This window comes from Bombus pyrosoma, linkage group LG4, assembly GCF_014825855.1.
Source record: "Bombus pyrosoma isolate SC7728 linkage group LG4, ASM1482585v1, whole genome shotgun sequence".
Lineage (NCBI taxonomy): Eukaryota > Metazoa > Arthropoda > Insecta > Hymenoptera > Apidae > Bombus > Bombus pyrosoma.
Window position 1 is genome coordinate 3,177,026 of NC_057773.1, and position 21,489 is coordinate 3,198,514.

Genomic DNA, 21,489 nt, shown 5'->3' on the forward strand with positions numbered 1-21,489 from the left:
ATGAAAATAGCCAATGCATCAACCTTTATTTTCATGGACGTACGAATTATTTCGTTGTCTTTCCAATTTGAATGTTTTATTGTTGTTATTGGCCAGGTATTGGATACTAGCTACCGGATATTTCGTTATTAATATTGAATAAACAGTGAATATTTTATCGTTAGTACTAGACAGATCTTACATATTTTATTATTAATACAGAATATATATCGAATATTTTAATATTGAATTTTTTTTAGAAATAGTTTTACGATATATTCAAAATGTATGCATGTATTATCACGAACTAACAAGATAGCTCGTGAGAAACAACGTTTTTGGATTATAATTTTTATATTAACTCTTTCAGAACTTCTTCCTTCGTAACTCACAAGAAGAATAGATTTTTATCTATTGCGAATAAGAAAAACATATTTCCTCCAATGGTTTTATAAAAAAGACACAACGCACTGAAATTAAACACCAGTTTTATCGAAAACAAATATATTTATCCTTTAGTTATTTCATAACTTATTAAACTGCAATGTTCCAGTCACAGGATTCGACTGACAAACGGTTTATTTAATCAAACACTAATTAAAATTTCGTTGCAGCAAGTGAAATTCCATTGCATACATCGCAGGCAACTAAACTGCTGTACAGGACGTAAAATTATAAAACAAAACGAGGCTGTTGGGATCGTAATTCACGAAGAAGCACCGCGTCGTGCAAAGAAGCAACGTAAAAAAAATTGGTTCTTTTGTGAGAAACGCGTATATATCTGTTCGCATAAATCTGTCGCTTAAGTGGTGTCTCTTATTTCAGTGTACGTCGCGTTCGCACCGGCAACGTGCTTGTGTCACGGATACGCAAATAAACTTTAAACTCAGCCAAGAGGAGGAATTATTTCGCGTATGCCTTTCCCGTACGATGTTTAATCCGCATATCGCCATTGACGATAATTAAAGATTTCTATCTCCGTCCAGTTCCTTCCTCCCTCTCTCTGTTTTTCTGGATTAAAACGCAAATTCGGTACATTGTCACATGGGCAAGAGCTAATCTTGTTTCGAGTAATTAAATTACGTGGAATTAAATTTCATAGGAGCACGCTCGAAGATTGTAACATTTCTCTGCCAGGAATGAAACGTTGCTATTGAAAGTGAAATATAGAGATATAATAATTTTATTTTATTCGTGCATTCGAGATCTGAAGTCACGTTTCGAGTTTTCAAGTATTCAAATATCCATAAAGTGTCCAAAGATAAAAAGATGTTTAAAATTAAGAAACTATACATACAAATTTTAGCGACTTCCATATTCAAGTTTTACCATATTATTAACAGTTATCTTTTATATTTCTTGTATTATAAACTTCCCCTTGTCCGCCAGTGAAAATGTGTTGTGAAAAGAAAGGATTCATAATTACAATTAGAAAAGTGGTAGAAATTGCAATTAATACAATAACGAATGATTATGAATAATTTCTTTTGAAATACTTCGTGAGGAGATAATTAACAGAAAAGATTGCTCGATTATTTTACGATTGTGTTTGTCTTTATGGCAATGAAATTGCGAAATACAGAGCATATACGGGAGACACGATTAAATAACGCTTATGCAGAGTCCACACATGCACTTCTGCCTCTCAAGAGATTAATAACTTCGTTCTAATATTTATCAGCACCGTCGTGCATTCATATCAACGAAATATAATTAATTACTCAGAGTAATTGTTATTCACCGGTTGTTGTTGCGCCGACGAATCGGTGCACGTGTCGTCATTAATTTGCCGACGATATTTTTCACGATGAAATGTTTTCGTTACGTGCCGATAAATTATGTTTAATGACGAACATCGTAGACAATAGATCGTGAAATAATGCTAATTAAATTATAAAAATAATATTAATTACATTTAAGAAGTAATCCTCAAGAATAATATTATAAATCAAGTCTATTCGTTTAATGGACGAAGCATGTAAAACACGTTCGATGAGAGATAGATAAATGGAAGCATATTATCGTCAAGTTCTCGAACTTATCAATATTTGTTCGTAATGTAGAATATTAATCTTAGAAGCCAGATTAAAACACAGATAATCTGACCTTAAAAATAAAACTTAATATTGACTTTTCTGTATCATTTAAATTAGATTTTAAATTAAAGTTATAATAATTTATTAATTGGAATTGTTCATTCTTCTACGATGTCCATCGATATCCATACAAAATTTCAACCTTAAGAAAATTTTATTTAACGAATTTCGTCAAGATTGGAAGTTGATATAGTCGATAAATGATACCCATATCGTATAATATAAAAATATTTTATTAGAAGAGTTTTATTCACCGATATATTATAGTACTATGTATACTTGACATCGGACTTTTTCGTCCGATCTACACTATAAAGAAGGGTTAAATCTCGTCTTTGTATGATTGAATGATTCTAGAAAAGTTTGTTTCGAGCGTGACCTGCGGAGCCGCGTGCGTTCTGTTTCAGTCCGGTCGCTGGCGTGTCGCCAGGCATCTCGCAGCGTATTTTCAGGATCGTAACATAAAGCTGAAGATTTATAGCGGCGATGCGACCCGCTCAGCCGAATGTATGTTTTTCGACGTCCGCAAGACCGCCTTCGGAACCTTGCGAGCCACCGAGTCAGAGATCAGCCGTAAAACTTTGATCTACAGCTTGCACCTACCTTGACCTTGTCACGTTCATGTCATTTGTATCGCCAAAAAAGATTCGCGCGTGAATGAACTTTGTCTTAAAAATGGATGCCAAAGGTTGTGATCACCCTCCCACACTCGACGTCACTTCAACTGTAGAGCAGTAACTCAGTTGAACTTTAATAATTAGAACGCCAATTAACGTATTGATCGATTATCGAAACGTTTATTAATGGAAAATTTAAAAATAATTTCTTATAGAAAGGGAAGAGGAACAAGAATATAAATTGAAAGAAATTCTTTTTTGCATTTTCACTAACGATGTTAACGGGCTTCTTTCGTTGAAAACAAAGTTATTCGATTACTTGAACATAAATGTTCGTATCATAAATATAAGATCATCGTGTGTTATGATTCATTTAGCTAATCAACATCTACAAGATCTACAAATTTTTTAACGGAAGAATTGACATTTTTATTTGTATTTAATATCTAAAGAAAGAGATATTCTTCGTATTCCAGTTCCAAACCTGAGAATTTTCAATTCTGACGATTCTCAATGAGAATTAGGAGAACGGAAAACATACAAAAATTGTTCTGACGAGGAAGCACTGACAATTTCGTCTGCATAAAAAATACTGATCAATTCGTCTAATTATGTGCCTCTGTCAAATATCTTTTTCGATTTTACCAATGTACGTCGACCATTTTAAAAATAGTATACGATTCTTGCGTTCTGCAAAACAACGCTTTCAATTTTGAGATTATGTAACCTTATCTGTAATTATAGATCGAAATAGATGATATGGTTCAAGCTATAATTGAAAATTTGAATAGAAATTATACGAGAAATTGAGTTAGATAGCGATATCTAATCTCAAATCTTACCTCTGACGATGCTCCATTTAGAGTGTCTATACGCGTTCAACTTTGATAGGGACCATTTATTTTTAGACGATCAAATATTTTTGCAATTTTGTACTGTTAAACTGAAAGATATATTACAGAAACTTAATTACAAAATGCTGTTAATCGAAGTATCGATATTGGAATTTCAATTGCTCGCTACTGTAACCCATAGCAAGTTGGTCAACGTATATATTATCTACTATATACGTATATATGTATGTTAGAAATTTCTCCAGGTAGCTTTTTCACGCTCAAAATTTTAGGGTAAGTGTTATCCTCACCGTCCACTTGCCAAAAAAACCTCGCTTTATAGTAAACTCTAGCTAACTGAGCAGTCATAATCGATGCCTCATAACTAGGCGATTTCTAGTCACAGGTTATCGATTTTCCAAACATTCACTTGTGTAACCTGCCGAAATTCTTATTGAGTCCACGATTCTACCATAAATTATGATAAGGCTAAATAACGGCGGGCTACCTGCCATTATATCGTCTCGAAAATGCATCGCCGCTGACACATATACTATGTGGAACCGATGCATGTTATTTTTGATGATATAAACTTAGATATGGGTCATATGGAAATACAAACATTCATAAATATTTGTCAAAATATTGCTTCATCATAACCTCTTTTTGTATTAAATATAGATACTGATATTATGTGCTATTTAAAGCTAAATGGAACGTATGATTCCAACGGCCCATTAGCTCAGTTGGTTAGAGCGTCGTGCTAATAACGCGAAGGTCGTGGGTTCGATCCCCCCATGGGCCAATTTTTTTTTTCAACATCTGGCAATTTTTATACATTTAGAAAACAAATTTCAATACATTTCATTAAAAAAAAACATTCATTTTTTGCTATTTTTGCCGTAAAAATTCAATAAAAAATTTTATGATAGCAGTTCCGAGTATTCTTGCCCACAGAAGCTACAAATAGACTCTAACCTGATTTCTTCTTAATTAAAAGCAGATCTATCTTACCTCGTTCACTCAAATTCACGAAAATTAATACACATGTCCAAAATTAATACACGCGTTCAAAATTGATACACTAAATTTATCGAAAATTGATACGATCTTCGCACGTGACAAATTCAATTTCAACGTTGAAATTATTTTCAACGAAGTTAGACGTTGAAATTTCGCAAAACTAACGTCGGAAGATTATAACAAATTTAAAGTAACTACTCTTGGTCAAAAGAAACATTAAAAAACTAAAAAAAGAAGTCGATCCTGCCAGGATTCGAACCTGGAATCTTCTGATCCGTAGTCAGACGCGTTATCCGTTGCGCCACAGGACCGCGCGGTTTTCGAATTTACAATTTCTAGTTCGCTGATTCCTAGCGAATGCTTTAGGCTAAGTACTTACGAAACGTTCCTTTCTAACATTTAACCTCGCTGGCATCAGGAAATATACGACCCGATAAATTATCAGCGTAATAAGAGAAACTATTTCCGCTTTGAAAATTTAATAGCAATTGTTAAGAGCTTTATGATCAAAGAACACGACATTTTCTATGGATGTTTCGTAAATTGCGTTTTAAATATATACTGTTATAGCGTCTCTTTTACCACGTAATAATTAACTTCTAGCGACTTCATCATCATATAGTTGAAGTTAAAGCTTCAAACCATACAATGGTGCGCATGTACGAAGGAAACTCTGCTTTTATGACGCTTTACTTCGGTGTCACTCTTCTAATTTCATTGTTTGTTAACGTTTTCTTTCAACAAAAAAATACCATAATATTACTTGAATTTATTCTTTCCAATTAAACAATGAAACTCGAACTTACTGTTGGCTTTAATCGCACCTAGGAATATGCTCCGTTGTGTGACACTCACCTATGAATATATACATTGAATTGGCAACTAAATGATTGCCGATTTTATCATTAGGTGGTATTGACAAAATGCGCAATCACTTAATTGTCAAACCAATATTTACTTCTACATTCGTCTTATTAAATTCTACAATAATGACGTTCGTCCGTGCTGACGATTCCACGAAGAATGCAAAGATATTTTAGGCGTCGTAGTCGCGAACCATTGAGGCCACTAGTCCATGAAGGTAGAGGAGCTAATTTATGACACCCTCAAGTGTCTCCGCTTTCTCTTCCTAGAACTCAAAGTGACAAATATAATCACGATAGTCTCATAAAAGTGCTAATGAAATTGCAAATTTCGCATGACAATATAACAGTATAACACGCACGATACGTATATTTCTAAAAGTGTTCGAATACTTTCGTGAGCCTGTGTATATTACAACAATTTCTCGTGCGTTCCTATCCTGAATCACGTGTATATTTCTATTGTCACGATATTTATCGGAACTACATGCATCATAACAGTATAAAAACCACGGCAACTTTTTCGAAGGATACTCGTTATCGATAAACTCCCTGCGGGTTCTCCACTTGGTTTCCTGTCTCGTTTTGCTTCCTTCTCGTGCGGCTCGAACGAGAATGTCGTGCATTTATCGTGGGCGTGGATTAATGATTATTAGTGTCGTTAACGGGACACGGTGCTTTGATACAGCGTGCACGCAGGAATAAAGTGGGTGAATGAGATATATATGTAGGTGGCTTTAGACAGAGATTGAGTGTACAGAGAGAGGTGGTAGAGATTTGTAGATCGCGGAATAGAATTCGATCCTTGGGATAACATCGCAGGGATTGTAACGATAGTTGTCATTAATTGCTGCGTGTTATTTAATTGTTGATTTATTGGAGTGTTTAATTATCGATTATTGGAAGCGATTGAGTTTGATTTGCGTGCGCGATACAGAGAATAGCCGTTGACGTGTTGATGGGATTGCGGGGATGATTGAATCACGCGAAGTGGAAAAGCCAACGTAGCTGAGCAAATTTATTTTGTAATAATTCGTAGCGATGTTTAAGCATTTATTCTTACGAAATGTTTTCTTCCCTTTGTACATATTTTCGGAATATATAAATAATACAAAGAGATCGAAAGTGGTAGCTTCGGAATTGGAAGAATCAGTACTAATGAACTACCAATGTTTGAAATATACTTGTAAATCTCCCTTGTTTTGTCTTCTTTTCACTTTTCCCTATTTCCTCCTCGTATGTTCACACTTTATTTTCCTCTCCTCGTGTCACTTCGCGCTTTCCTTTCCTTTTTCCCCTCACACTTCACTTTTTCTACAGAGCTCCCCGTCCACGCGTTACCCTTGCCTCGCACCAAACCGAAAGTTCCCGTTTGAAATATACTTCAAAGTTGTATTTAAAAAATCAGAATACAGATGTGTAAAGTATTAAATATTGCAAGGAGAAAGACAAGCTTTTACTTCTATATTTTCAAAAAATTCATTCAAACTTCCAAGAATACACTGTCGTAAATCGGAAATATTTCTGTGAAAAATCACGGACTCATCATTCTGACCGATTCTGACCAACGACAAACGTATATTTTCCAGCAAAATTACTTATTAATCTCCTTCAGAAACCACCAGAAAAGATATGTTCTTATAATCAACGATTATGAAAATTATACAAATCCTTAATTATTATAAACCTTAAAAATTTGAAAAGAAAATTGGATAATACAGTATACTTCCTCTCGTGGCAACATAGTTCAAGGGAGACTTCATAAAGCTCGTAACCTCTCGAAACGAGTAATTGGGTATTTACGAGTCTCGCAATTCCCAGAGCTCCTCCCCTGGCGCGAATATTACTCTTACGCTGTACCTGTATAAAGGCCGTTGTCGTTGGAACGAACTCTTGCACCAACCACGTTCCAAACATTTCCGCTTTTCGGGCCAGCTTTCCAGGCTTTTGCTTGCCAATGGATGATCGTGATCGGGCAGCGCGGAATATTTTAAGGTTCATTAAAGACGCAATAATGAAGAAGTCTCGGGCCGGTTCTCAAATAACTTCCGGCTGGCTCTGCCGTAAGAGAGAACATTCGAACGAAACTTCGGCCCTCGTTTTCCGCCCCTCTCCTTTCTTCCTCTCTCTTCTCTTGCTTCCTTCCTTCTTTACTTTCTTCCTTCCTTCCTTCCTTCCTTCCTTCCTTCCTTCCTTCCTTCCTTCCGGCCTCGTTGTACTTTCCACCCGTTTTTCGCCTACTCGAAACTTCGTCCGACCAAGGCTTTCGGGCTGAAATTAAACCCGAACTTCGGAGAAAAAATTCACCAGCCTGTTCACCAAGTGGCCGTTCTCCTTTTAGGGAAATGAAAACGATGGAGGGTTCCTTCTTTCGAATCAAATAACTTCCTGGATCTTTGCTAGAGAGGAAAGAATTTGCGGGCAGTCGTTTTTGAATTTTGAATATGATATCTTTTGGTTTTGGTAGTCTGTCGGCTTTCTGTCCTGTCGTGAAAGTGAATTTGAGAAAATAGGTGTTTAAGGTAACGGTTAGACGAATGTTTATCTAAATTCATGTTTTTGGGGGTGTTTTATATCGTAATGAGTATTTTACTTCTCGCATATTTTCTATATATATTATGTATCTACGTAGAGATTTTTACACATCAAATTTTCACTATATTTACTGGAATAGTACATTTATTTCGTAAGACTTTGGATTCTAAAGTGGCATATTTATTTCGAAAGCTAACAAATTCCAAAGTAGGACAGCTCTATTTTAAGAGCAGAATAGTGTAGTGTTTCACGAAATCCAACCTGCGAGTCAGTAATCTACGAACGCGTAATTCTTGCACAAACACCATACAATTGTTATGCAGTTACTTCAAGTCATGGAACCTTTGGGAGTGAGTTGTGAATTGTTGATGAAAATAGAGAAAGCTTAGTTATCTTACTTCTTAAATATTACATATTTGAGCTAACTCTGACGATGCTGACCGAGTGTAATACCGGAGGAAATGTCGGTCTATTCCGACACAATGCATTTCGTATTTAGTAATCTCAGAGAGTATGAAACTTTTTCTATACTTTGCATTTTGATTTGATTTTTCCAACTGTTTTATAATAATTTTAGCTCCCGTAAGATATTATAACGAAAATTCGCATAATGCACATACAAATTATTCTGCGAGCCTCGACAGATCAAAATGTACTATACCGTAACGTCTGATTCTTGCGAAAGTACTTTTCTCTGACAACGTTATCTGAATCATTCTCATCGTTGAACATTTTTTACTCCATCAGATGTATCTCATTATAATCGTTGTAAAAGATTCAGTAAAACGTGGATAACTGATTGTCACCATGACAATTAACGCGTTAAAAACATCCTTGTTTAGCGAAGCTATCCTCCATCCTAATACCCTAAACCTATCAATCCGAGTACATCCGCGATTCTAAAACTAAATCAGCCCAAAAATAGAAAATCAGCTCGGTTCAACTACCTCAGGTGGATCCAATTAGGGAGCGGAAAAAGGCAGTATGGCGCGACAGGTTCGCAGTAGAAATCAAGCGTAGTGGAGGGTGGCGTATCGATTTCGATGCACGCGCGTTCCTTCAGCCCGTAACGCCATTAAACTTTTACGATTTAAGTTTCCGCGGACGTCGAAGCTCAGAGAAGCCTCTCTGGCAGCATCCAGATACAGACGCACACGTATACGTATAGAAAGGTTGAAGACGACGATACGTTGATACCAGGTCGAGTAAAAACAAGCCTCGTCGTGTCCCTTCGTGGCCGAGGAGACGCGGTGAACGATGAAGCCCACGGCTGGTCACGTGTTGGACGTTATTCGTGTCGTGGATCTTAAAACTGGCGACTGTTGCGGAGAAGCTCGCGAAAGAACGGGAAACTCGTGACGGTGGAGGGCACATCGAGATTCCAGATCGATGAACCGACCCTTGTTAACCTCTACACGACCAACAGCTTCCTACCTCGGTTTCAGAATGTTTTCATTTGTTTTCACGTGTATTCCTTACTTCGCGAATGGGTTGCAGGTTTATGATGCTGATGGTTGCATCTCGGGACGATTAGGCCGATGACTATGAAATTATGAAAGTTTTGCAATTGTAAGATAGTACAGTAAATTTTTGGTAAATGGCAAAACAGGAATATTGTAGGTAGAAATGTTAATAAGTAGACACAGTGAGTTTCTCTGTATTTGAATGCAATTTTAATTGTGCACGATAAAATGAGTTTTCATCCACTTTTAAATCCATTTGTGTAAACGCGAATTCCCATTACCGTGTTTCCACGTGTATTCCTCGCTTTACGAGTGGATTTGAGGCTTTTCATGCCGACGATGAAATTTTTCGACGATTAGACAGATGCGTAGGAAATTCTAGATATTTTATTTGTGATGGGGCTGTAAAACAGTAGAATAAAATATTAATAAACTGTATAGGGAAATAATAGGATTGTAAGTTAGTAAAAATATTAATAAATACAGTAGGATTGAATTTATGCACATGAATTCCTGTTAGATGGCTGAAAATTCATAAGAAGTTGGAAGTATAATACTGACGTGTTGCTTGTGTATGTATGTCCCTATATATATTTTTAGTAAAAAGCGACTGTGTGTAGACAGTTCATGAAATAGAGATGTGTAATGATTATTTATTTGTATGATTGAAGTAGCATAATGGTCATTGACTATTTTATTTGTTAACTACTACTTTTTTATTTCTTCGATAATATTCCAAAGAATGGGTGTATTACAAAAAAATAAAACGAATAAAGGTAAATGAATCATATTCGACGAATGAGATGAGTATTGCAGCATTCAGACGAGAATCATCGAAGTTGCATCGTGCGCTCGACTTGACCATTGTTTGCGGTGATTCTTGGCGCCTCTCGAGTCTCTTCCATAATTTACCATAGCAGAAGGAGACACAAAATCGTAGTTGCGCTTGTACCTGGCTTGTACGGTTCACAGTTTACGGTGGCAGACGGTCGTGAAACGTTTGTACGCTCGGGGACACCCGTGAGCAGGATCTTTAGACGATTTCATGTTCATCTCCATGTAAATTTTCTGTTTCTTTTTTTTTTTTTACATTCGAAAACTAATCGAAACGATGTATGAATCATAGTACAATATAATGGAAATAGAGACGAAGCTAATGTTATATATAGAATAAAGAAAAGGATAGATGCGTTTACTGAAAATTCAAAGATGCAAAAATACACAAACTGAGTATAATATGCAAAAATATGTAAAATATTCGAAGTAATATTCTTTATAATATTTTTGTTTTTTTATTTGAGAAACTTCAACCATTATTTATACGTACACGTGTGAGTAGATAAGTATGGAGAAAATAAGTATAACAATTTCTCATCCAAGTTCCACTTCTCCAATTACATTCATAGAAATGTGAATTTTCGTAAATATCCGCGGTTTGCTCGTTCCAATGCTAGTGAAATTTGAACAGTGAGCACGATATTATGTTCATAAAAAATGTCTATAGCAAATGTTTGAAATGATTTCGCGAGTCACTGTACACATATACTCTCTTTGAACTTCAAGTATGCATCATCGTCATAAACGTTCCAAGCTCTGTGTCTGGTTTAAACAAATAAATTCCTTGCTCCATCTTTCCGCGTCTTCGCTTCTCAATTTCCCCTGCGGCTTCTCTCGTAACGCGCCGCAACGAGATTTTCTTTTCCAAGACCCGCTATTATTGCTCGGTTTAACGTCAATATTTACCAGCTTTCAGGATCCCTATTTCCCTATGTCCCACGCCGGCCGAGTTTTCCTCCTGATCCTCTATATAGTTCGCGATGAAAGAGCTATTCCGCTTCGTTCCGCGCGATTCGCTGTTTTCCGCATTGAACACGCGTTACAACCATACTTACGCCTCATGTAAATGATACTCTCGCATCCGTTAAACACTGACGGCACTCTTGCCGCAGGAATTTGTTCCAACCTCCTCTTCAACGTTCGAATGGTCCGTGGAATATCCATTAGAGGTCACGTATCGATCCCCCGATCTCCTGATACTGTCATTCGTGGAATCGAGATTATCGTGCATTTTCGAATCTTTCTGGCGCTTATTAAAGATGTGGATAGATAGAATTGTCATAGTCACTGATTTATAAATGACCGTGAAAGTTTTACCTATAAGTGTTTCCTTAGTTTTATTTTTAACGATTTATAGAATTTCCATACATTTTTAAACGTATCTCACTATTTCAAAAAGACGAGAATACGATTATTTTCCTATAGATGAGCACGAAGGTCTTCGGTGTAGTTTTTATCGATTTTTTATCTTCGTTGACTCGTAGGATTTTCATATATCTTTAAATGCTATATTTGAGTATTTTACTAAATACGTGGACGATTGCAATTATTATAATTAGCTTCTTGCAAATGAGAGCGAAGTCTTTGAGTATTTTTTTCTGCATTGCAACACTTTTAGAATGTCCGGGAATTTTAAATTTTATGCTCCCTTATAAAAATTGTAGAAAACGTATTTCGTCGTTCTTTGAATGTTTAACATTTAACGAATGTTCGAATTTAACGAATATAATATCTTATTAGGAAGTTGAGGAATCCCATCGAGAAGCGAAAAATCGATTCCATGGCTGATCATCGGAAACCATAAAGATATTCTCGGTCGAACTTTCGTTTGGAGGGCTTCCGGCAAACTACATGCGCCACGGTTAAGTTACACCTCAGGGCTTTCAGGTGGTCTTCGAAAAGTGCAGCTGGAGCATCGTTTTTGTTTGCGCGACAGCTTCGCGTTCATTCTTTAGGATTTCTTCAGTGCTTCGTTCTAGGTTTAACTTGACAAATTTTGTATTTAAATCTCAGATTATGCATTAATATGTTTTAGGATTGTAATATGAATTTTATTATTCTAATTCTATGGTAAATTTTACGGCCTGAAACTAACAGTGACAGAAGAATGAAAAATTAATAGATAATAGATTAAAGAATTGTTATAGAGATTCGTGGAATTTGCGTTACTATTTTTAGGCGAAGAATATTCTTATAACCAAGCTATGGTAATATTTATTCCTGTAAATTTGCTTTCATTGCTTCGTCCATTTATTCAGTTACTCTGTTCAGCTGCAGAATTAAAAATTATTCATACATTGATACAATAATAAAATGAAATACGATCCAATGCTATGAACACGCAGCTATATTTAGCAAATTTTATTCTATCTACTAATCATTACACCATTGTATTTTATGATACATCATCTTCTCAACATAAACCAATCTCTTCATAACGATAATAAAGAAAGCAAAATAGTAACACAGAGTATAAAATATAGAATACTAATATAAATGAATGATAATAAATAATAATATAGAACAGAACATACAGAATATAAGTAACATCACGTATCAAATAAAGTCCTGTTACATAAAACATGAGATCCTTGTGAACAGCACAACAACCAACTGCGGACTTCCTGTTTGAGCTTTCGTTTTTAGTTTGAAGGAAACGAGGAAATTACAGGCTACGAAATTGTTAATCTCTCGATCTCAAACTACCTCTGCCGTATCCTGGCTATCCAGTCCTCATCCGAAGACCAAAGCTCGAATATTCGAGATATCAAAGACACGTCGAAATATCCGCTGTCTATCTCGAAGGTCGATCGTCCGATTTTACAGCTCGTAAAAGGGCAGCGTGTCCGTCGCGACGAAGCATTCCGCCTCCGTGAAAGACGTTTGAAAGCTCGGTTTGTTCGTCGTTCGAAAAATTCTAGCGACCAAGAAGATCCTGCAGCGAGGCTCGAATAAATCCACGAAGGAGGTCCGTTCGCTGGTTTACCGCGGCCGAGAATTTATGAAGTCGATCCTTTAGGCGTGTGCCTCCCGTCTGGGAATTTGTCAGAGACGATCGAACTAGAGGGAGCTGAGGCGAAGTAAAAAAAAAGAAATGAAAATAAAAAGCAAGGGAAAAAGGAAGTGAAGAGAAGGAACGAAACGGAGAAGGGAGAAGACATTGTACAGTACCGTTCAAAAATATATGGCCACTCACTTATTTTTGGCAGAATATAAATTTGTCCTAAATTACAACTAAAATAAAATAGAATGAATGAGAAATAAAAAATCTGCTTGATTATAGCTGTTGTAAAATATCACGACACGATAAAATTTCTTTTTACAAGCTAATATGCAATAGAAAGGTTGACATTTATAACGGTCAAGCATTATGCAGCAGATCTTTTCTTATTCGAAGAGTCCGTTATACTCAGCTCGTCCGTTTGTTAGGATATGGGCAAGATAGAAAAAGGTTTTCCAAACTATAACATTCAATACCTCGACGGATGCTGTATCATGGTTCTAGTGCAATAATCACGTGACAATTATTGAAATATTCGCCGTTGGCTATCGTACTTGGCAGCAATAACAACGTGAGTGTAAAAATAACCCTACAATGCAAACAATATTTTTTATCCCAACATCATAAAACATTTCTTTCGTGATTTAATTACAAGTTTTACCAAATGAAATCGATTTCCTTCGTCTACTGACAAATCACTTTTTTCCAATTTTATCATTATTGTATCCCAACAACGACGTACGAAACATCTCCTAATTCCACAAGAAGATACTAACGAAAGTATTGCTTTTAATCGTTGGTCTTCCATCGATTCCATATATCCTTAGAAACAATCAGCTGTCGCTAATAAAAATCGACTAAAATGTCCGCATACTTATGAGCGACGGTGTACGCAAAAGGAAAGGAAAAAATAGGGAAAGGCGCGAAGGAGGGTGAGAAAGATGGGTTATCGAGGATGGAAGGATTCAGCGTGCGTTTATAAATATCGCCATTGTACGGGCGCCAAGTGCTGTATTTTTCATTCCTTATTTGTTGTCGCAAGTCTGTGGCTTCGGTCCCGGTTATACGCACTGGCCACGATCGTACATTTTCGAGCGTGCAATTTGCGACCGGTTGGCTTCCACCGAGAAAGCCGATGGCACCCACCGATGGAACCGGCCCGCTTGACCTCTGAAACGATCCCACGACACGAGGAACATCTCGTTTCGAGGCCGTGGATGCACGCGTTCGGTGTCGCGTGAAACGAATCGACGAGGCGAGAGCTACCCGAATGGTAGTAACCAGAATCCCTTGTATGAATTAGGTATCTCAAATCGGTATTGTTTTCGCATTAAATTTTCTCTCGTCGTATTATTATTAAGTGTATTATGAATTTTAGTTAGTTTAGTTTTCCTTGTTTTGGCTAATATTAGTTGTCTATGAATTTTAATTTGCGCGCGATATCATCGATTGTAGGTGATTAACGATAGGTATTGGACAACTTTGTTATACAAATTTAGTAAAATTTATTCACGATACTTTACGTTACTTCGTCTTATGGTTGTATTTATATCTTGGTTCGTATTTTATGTCTTATGTGACGAAGAAAAAATAAACCGTACACGTTGTTTTGTTATTTATGAACAATAAAAACGTGTTAAAAGTACGCTGTATTTTGAATATCCTAGGGAAAGCTTTGGCACAAGATTGAAAGAAGAAGTCACATGTATCGACAATAATTCTAAAAGACATTTAAACTATTGATATCGATTGGATTGATAAAAATAAAAAATTGTGTGGGGCGTAGATATAAGGTTGTCCGAAAAGTTTCTTTCGTTTTATAAGGAAATAATAGACGTACAATGTTTTTTGTTTTATATTAGTTTATTGAATTATGTACGAATATAATGGAAATATAACGAAATGGATCATATCTAATTCAATAATATAATTTAATATAAAACAGAAATCGTTGTTCATCTATTATCACCTTATGAAACGAAAGAAACTTTTCGGACAACCCAATACTTACGAGTAGAAATATGCATCGAGTTGTTGGATCTTCTTGTTATATCGTGTTCAACACTCGACAATTATTTTAATTAATTTAATTAATATGTTCGTTTATATATTTACTACTATATGAGACTCTATGAAAACGACACTTTTTCGTCATATTAAAAATAGCTAAAAAGTAAATAAAATTCGCACGAATAAAATGCGGAAATTGTCATATATCTATCGGTCAATTTGACTGAAAGCAACAATCGACACATATCCAGCAGGCAGTGCAGTATCGTTTTGTAAAATTGACAACGTCTGCAGTGTTCATCGTGTCGCTAACATCGCGTCCGCCGCATTAAAACAAATTTGGCGGAACTCACGCGTTCTCCGCGCCGTCAATAATAATGGGCACACGCGACCAATAAATATCGAAGGGACCGCAGTGACCGCCGATAAATCACTTTATTTCAAAGCCAGGGAAAATGAAGCGGTCGCGAACAAATGTTCCGCCGGGAGTGTTATCTCCGCGACGAAATAGCGTGTAAACGGGAACGAATTAATTCACCTAGTGAATTTCAGCAAAATGTTCGACAAGTCGTATCGATGCTTCGGCCCTGTAGTTTTTCACGATAATTCGCGATCAAGGCGAAAAGCGATTTTTAGGTCGCAATTTCCTGCCAATTAGCTTAAACTGATGCAAGTGATTGATTAAGATTTGACCGGTACACTTCGTTGATTGAAACATCAACGGGAAGATAGTTTTTTATTTTTGTCCGTTTCATTTCTATCACGTAATGCAGCAGATTTTTTAAAGTAGAAGAATTTTTACTGAACGACACATAGATTATTAATGAATTTACACGAAGCTGGATACATGCAAGGAACTCAAAATATTAGAAATGTAGTATCTTCAATGGAATATACTGTTATTATATCCTGATATTTGTGATTTATTTAGAATGAATGGATTGTACAAATATAAACAGAAAAACGATGGTAGATTAACATGAACTAATCGCAATAACACGCTACAATTTAGACAACTCTCAACACAACGGATCCAACGTTCTCTCTCACGCGGACCACACTCTCTCGACAACGCTAGCAACACTATACTCTACAACGCAACTCGCACTCTCTGGCTTCTCGATTTATTCTCTCCGACTTCCAAACTAAAACTGACTCCTCTCCCATCTCTTTTGTCTTTCCGTAGATCCACCACGCACGTGTTCCACGATCGTTCGTGGCCAAGGCCACGTAGGCGCTTTTTACAAAACTATACGATTGAAGAACGCCTCGGCTCTCGCGACATTGTATCGCTAACTCCTAGGCCTTATGTCCGCGATACTACAGAAATAACAAGTAATCACTTGGATCTGAAGATTGAGAAGCAATAATCGTCATAGATAAATTGCTTGGCAATGGTACAATGATGGTAAAAAGAATAAAATACTATAGTATGGTGAAAAAGAAAATTTGTTTGATATGTATGAGAGTATGTGTAATTTCCAAGAGGTATTACAATATAAAGAATTGACTAGAATTGTGTGTCTTTCTAATTGTTCCGTAATAAAGCGTTTGAATCATGCAATATACAATATAAACATACAATAACATGTTGCTGAATGGTCATCCTTGGCCATTGAAGATCAGCAATGGAAAATCAAGCAAGGATTCAGTTCCTTTCTAGTTCCAACTTACAATTAATCATTTAGTCGTACCATTTCCAATTACATACACGTATACTGTTCGTTCTTAACATGTCTCTGGTTGAAATCAAATTTCACACAATTGGGCCATTGAATTTCCATCAAATTCGATTTGGTTCCTATCTTACCGAAGCAGTTTAAAGGAATACCGGTACGAGGCCTGCCTTTGGGTCTTCGATTTGCATCGGTATACGCGCTCAGCGGCGATCGTGTCGCGCTAATGTAAACTGGATTCAATGGCCCTAGCAGATCAGCTGCACAGGTAAAAACGATTGTGCACTCTGCACGCGGCCATTTTAATTCTGTCGCACGACACAGAGAACCGACATTAGCCACGGCGTCGCGCAGCTTGTGTCCCGCGGATTCGCCCGAACGCTATAAATAATAACGCGGACCTTTATTGGCGACAATATTTCACTTGTGATCGGCCACGGTGGCTGGAAAGCACGGATCGGTCATTAGACGTTCCCTCGGCCGGACATCATGGGGAAACATGGAATTACTTCAAAGAACTTGGATAAATATTGGCGAATACTGTTGTACATCCTTCTTAAATTATGGTTTCTGTAAAAAATGTAGGTGCGTGTTCTTTGATAGCGATTGAATATAAGAAAAGTATATGGTAGAAACGTGATACGTCTTGTCTTTCGTCTTTTACCGAAAAAAACAGTTTCGAAATTTAAAATATTATCGATCAATTTCATTCAAACGCTCTCTGTTCGATCTCGGGATTAAATTGGGAATATATTTTAGATATCTCGATTGTCATAAGAACAGTCTTGATCGTTTGCAGATTTTTGAAAGATTCGTACCTTTAAATTTAGAAATTTTCAACTTTCTTAACTTAGAGACATCGAAGTATTCCTTTGCAGCTTTGGAAATCCATGGACGATAACTCCATTGTCTTGTTTCCTTGTGGTTTTATATAATACCAAGGGAGGCGAACATCTACGAATAATTTAGTATTTTACAAACATTCATCAGGATGTTAATTGTTATCTTCTGAGTAACTGACATCGGGTTAAAAAATTCTTGAATTTTTCGTAGTATATGTTCTAAATGTACAAGATGAAATACAAAATTAAAAATTTTATTTCCTTTGAATATTCTTTGGGATTCTCTAGCTTTAAACATCAGCTCCGTCGTTTGCGTTCTCATTTTTCGACTCTACAAAAAGCTCTCGTGCTCATATTTCGCGGTCAGCGAGGGTCGCGATGAACACGGAGCCATCCCGATGATTCACGGTCATGACTCACTTTGCCGCCACAGGACTGGTAGGAGTTCGCATAAACGGGAAGGTGCTCAGAACCAAAAGTAGCAAAGGAAAATAAAAGCGAACGTAAAAAATTCTATCGCACAGATTTCATTTGAAAGAAAAATCTGACGTGAATTTTTGACGCCTTATCCGACAATCCCGAGATGAAAAATTTCGAATTGCAACAAAGAAAAGCCGAAAGAAAAATGTAGCCAAAGAGTGAAAGCGAGCAATGAAGTTCAAAGATTAAAGTCAGAAGTATTTCACTTTTTTATACGTTTATTTGAAGAATGATTCTTTCGGAATTTCATTCGAACAACTATAACGCATAGAAAAAATAACAAGTATAACAAGTTAATGACTGAACTTCAGCGTAACGTTTAATTAACATGACAGAAATTGTAAAATGAAATATCATGCTGCCACCTCGTATTGTTGCGAACCGAATTTTAACTACTACAACTAGAAGTCTGCCTTTAATTACGTATTCTATATATTAAAATAAAATCGTTAAAAAGGAAGAAAGAGAAAGAACAAACAATAAAATACTCGAAGAAATAAAGGAAGGAGACGCGTCTGAGGTACTTATCGATTCATGAAACGTGCAGGAATGAAATTTAAATTTCTATTCGAAATGAATCGTGACTGGTGTTTGTCAACCGTTTAATTACTGCAGAATCCATGAATAAAGCTCCATTGATTCCAACGTGAATTTCATAGTTGCACGGTCTCTCACATAATTATTGTTTCCATAATTATTCGGTACGATTTGCGAATTATTCGGATAATCATATGGTTTGTCGTTAATTCGCGTAGCTTTTTCTTCGTACCCGAAACGTTAACTGGCTATTTTACGAACACGTATTTCGAGATAATAATTCAAAGGATTCACCGTGCTTCGCGAAAATCTTCTGCAAAGCTCCTTGATTAATTTCGAGAGTAATTTCGTTAAAATGTAATGAACACCGATCGCGTGAAATGTTGAGCGAATAAATTCTTTAATCGGTAGAAATTTATCGTCGTGAAAGCAATTTGCACTGAAAATAATTTATCAATCGATGAAATTGTCGTTGTTTAATTCGTGCGATCTTAATACTTCCGTGGTGCTCTCTAATCTTCTATTTTGAAAATTTATTTAAAATTTAGGAAGAATTTATGAAATTTAAAATGGATTGGTGGTTTTCTACAGATTATTTTTCTTTCGAAAACGATATTAATAACCAGAAGTTTCTCTCACAATAATTTACTAATTGATAACGTTAGCGAATTCACAAGATGTAAGTTGTGCGTTACTTAAATTTCACTTCCGCGGTCTTATAATTTTGCAACTTCACGTTAAATGGAATAATCAAACGACTTGAAATTTGTAAAACATGGTTGTAAATTTTCATTTGCTTTATAAATACTAAACTAAACCTGTTACTTTTAGACAGGCATTTAATTTAATACCAATAACTTACGATTTGTAACTTGTAAAATTTCATTGATGATACCAATTCAGTCGTGCAAGGGATCCTTAATTATCATAAGTAGATTATGCATTTGTATGCATTTATGACGCATTTAATATGCACATAATACCCTAAAATATATGAAATATCCAAAGTGTATTTGTAAAATATATGAAATATCCATAATGTATTTGTTACATTATTCAATAGGTAAAACAAAAATTTCCGTCTAGGTTTCACCTTTAACATTATATTCATAAATATATGAATTTGAATATGAATAAGATCATCGCCACTTTAATCCTAACACTCCACCGTAAAGACAGAAGATTTTGAAGATGACTTAATAACGGACATACGATATCAGATCAAATACAATTTCTAAATTCATCATGTTAAGTTACAACCACATCAAAATTTCCTTCAACATCGGTATACATGAGTTTCTGTGCCACAAGGATCCATAAGATGATAGGTCTATTCTGTGCCTCGTGGTTAAAACATCGACGAGGAGATAAATTTACATATATTTCTGCGCGGTCGGTATGCGAGGAACCGAAATGGCGGACGAGCCAGGACGAAGATGCGAGAACGCGGTACGTGGAGGCACGCGAGGCGAAATTCACGCGTGTCGTAAATCATCGTCGGTCGATTCCGCTGCGTACGCAGTGTCGTCGACGTAACATCCGTTTCTCGACGTTCGTTTCCACCGATAAAATGTACGCCCACGCCAATGCGGTTCGTTTATGCTGGCATAAAATTCGCCCGGGAACGACAGCTGTCTCGTCGTCTGACTGCGTGATGAAACGAGATTTGTCTTGGAGACCCAAGCGAAACTGGCTGCGAGTGGATGCGTGAGCCAACCATTCGAACAACCACAGATGTATAACATTCTCTGTGTCCACTTTGTAGATCATTATTATTTTCTTTCTTTTTCCCTATGTTTTTTAGCTTCGATTAAATTGGATCGAAGGCTAATTGCATGGAAACGTTGAAGCGGATGAAGAATTATCAGAACCTTGGAGGAAAATGAATTTCGCGATTATTTTATATAGCGAAACAAGTTTGGTTCTTGGTACGTACGTAGTCTTTTTGCAGTTCGATAATGTATCTTGAGACGAGTAGTTTCGAAACTGTACAAGAAAACGTTTCGAGGTTTTAGCGGACGAGATTTTAATTATAATTAGATATGTTGTTACGCGGAAGAATGTGTACTGTAAGGGAATGAGATAAGGGAGAAATTTATTTTCTGGTGAAATATGTATTTTAATTGGTCGATGTGTCTTTCTTATGTCTGTAAATAAGAATTATATTTTCTTCGTTAATTAATTCTACTCGATACGATATTAAATAAGTATCATAAATTAAAAAATACCTTCGTGAGATTATGTTAACTTATCGATGACTTTGAGAAATGTTCAATATTCATAGCCCTGAAACAGAGCAGCCAAGAGTTGAATAGTCATCGCCAGGATCTTCATTCGACGATCAGGATCATAAATTCTGTCAAGCACTAAATGTTCGCTTCTCAAACAAACACTCTAATCCTCGCTAACCTGATCCTATAAATTTCTCTTTCAAACTGCCAATTCATTTCTTCGATGACACGTGAACGCGTTCCACTATTTTAAACAAAATTTAGACAAATCCAAACAAATCAATTTCTGAAACCGATCTCGAGTAAACACGATCGTAACCGCGCGTTTCTTTCCAAATCTCCTGTTAAAATCGTATAAAGTCACAGCGGCGAAATTTATGATCGTGCATCGAGTAACTCGCTGGTAAACCAATTCAGCGATATCTCGGCGTAAACCTGCGGTAATACCATAGCTTCCCCATCTTTT

At 36.3% G+C, this 21,489-nt stretch overlaps 1 protein-coding gene and 2 non-coding genes across 5 annotated transcripts in view; 2 read left to right on the forward strand and 1 right to left on the reverse strand.

The window, feature by feature from the left end:
* The window catches only part of LOC122566840 (mannosyl-oligosaccharide 1,2-alpha-mannosidase IA), a 677,223-nt gene that overhangs the window by 199,401 nt on the left and 456,333 nt on the right, over positions 1-21,489 (forward strand). The gene's annotated exons all lie outside the window — the stretch shown is intronic.
* Positions 4,257-4,330, forward strand: Trnai-aau. Its single transcript has one exon. It is a non-coding gene; the product is annotated as a tRNA-Ile (tRNA).
* Trnar-acg lies at positions 4,787-4,859 on the reverse strand. The gene has a single exon. It is a non-coding gene; the product is annotated as a tRNA-Arg (tRNA).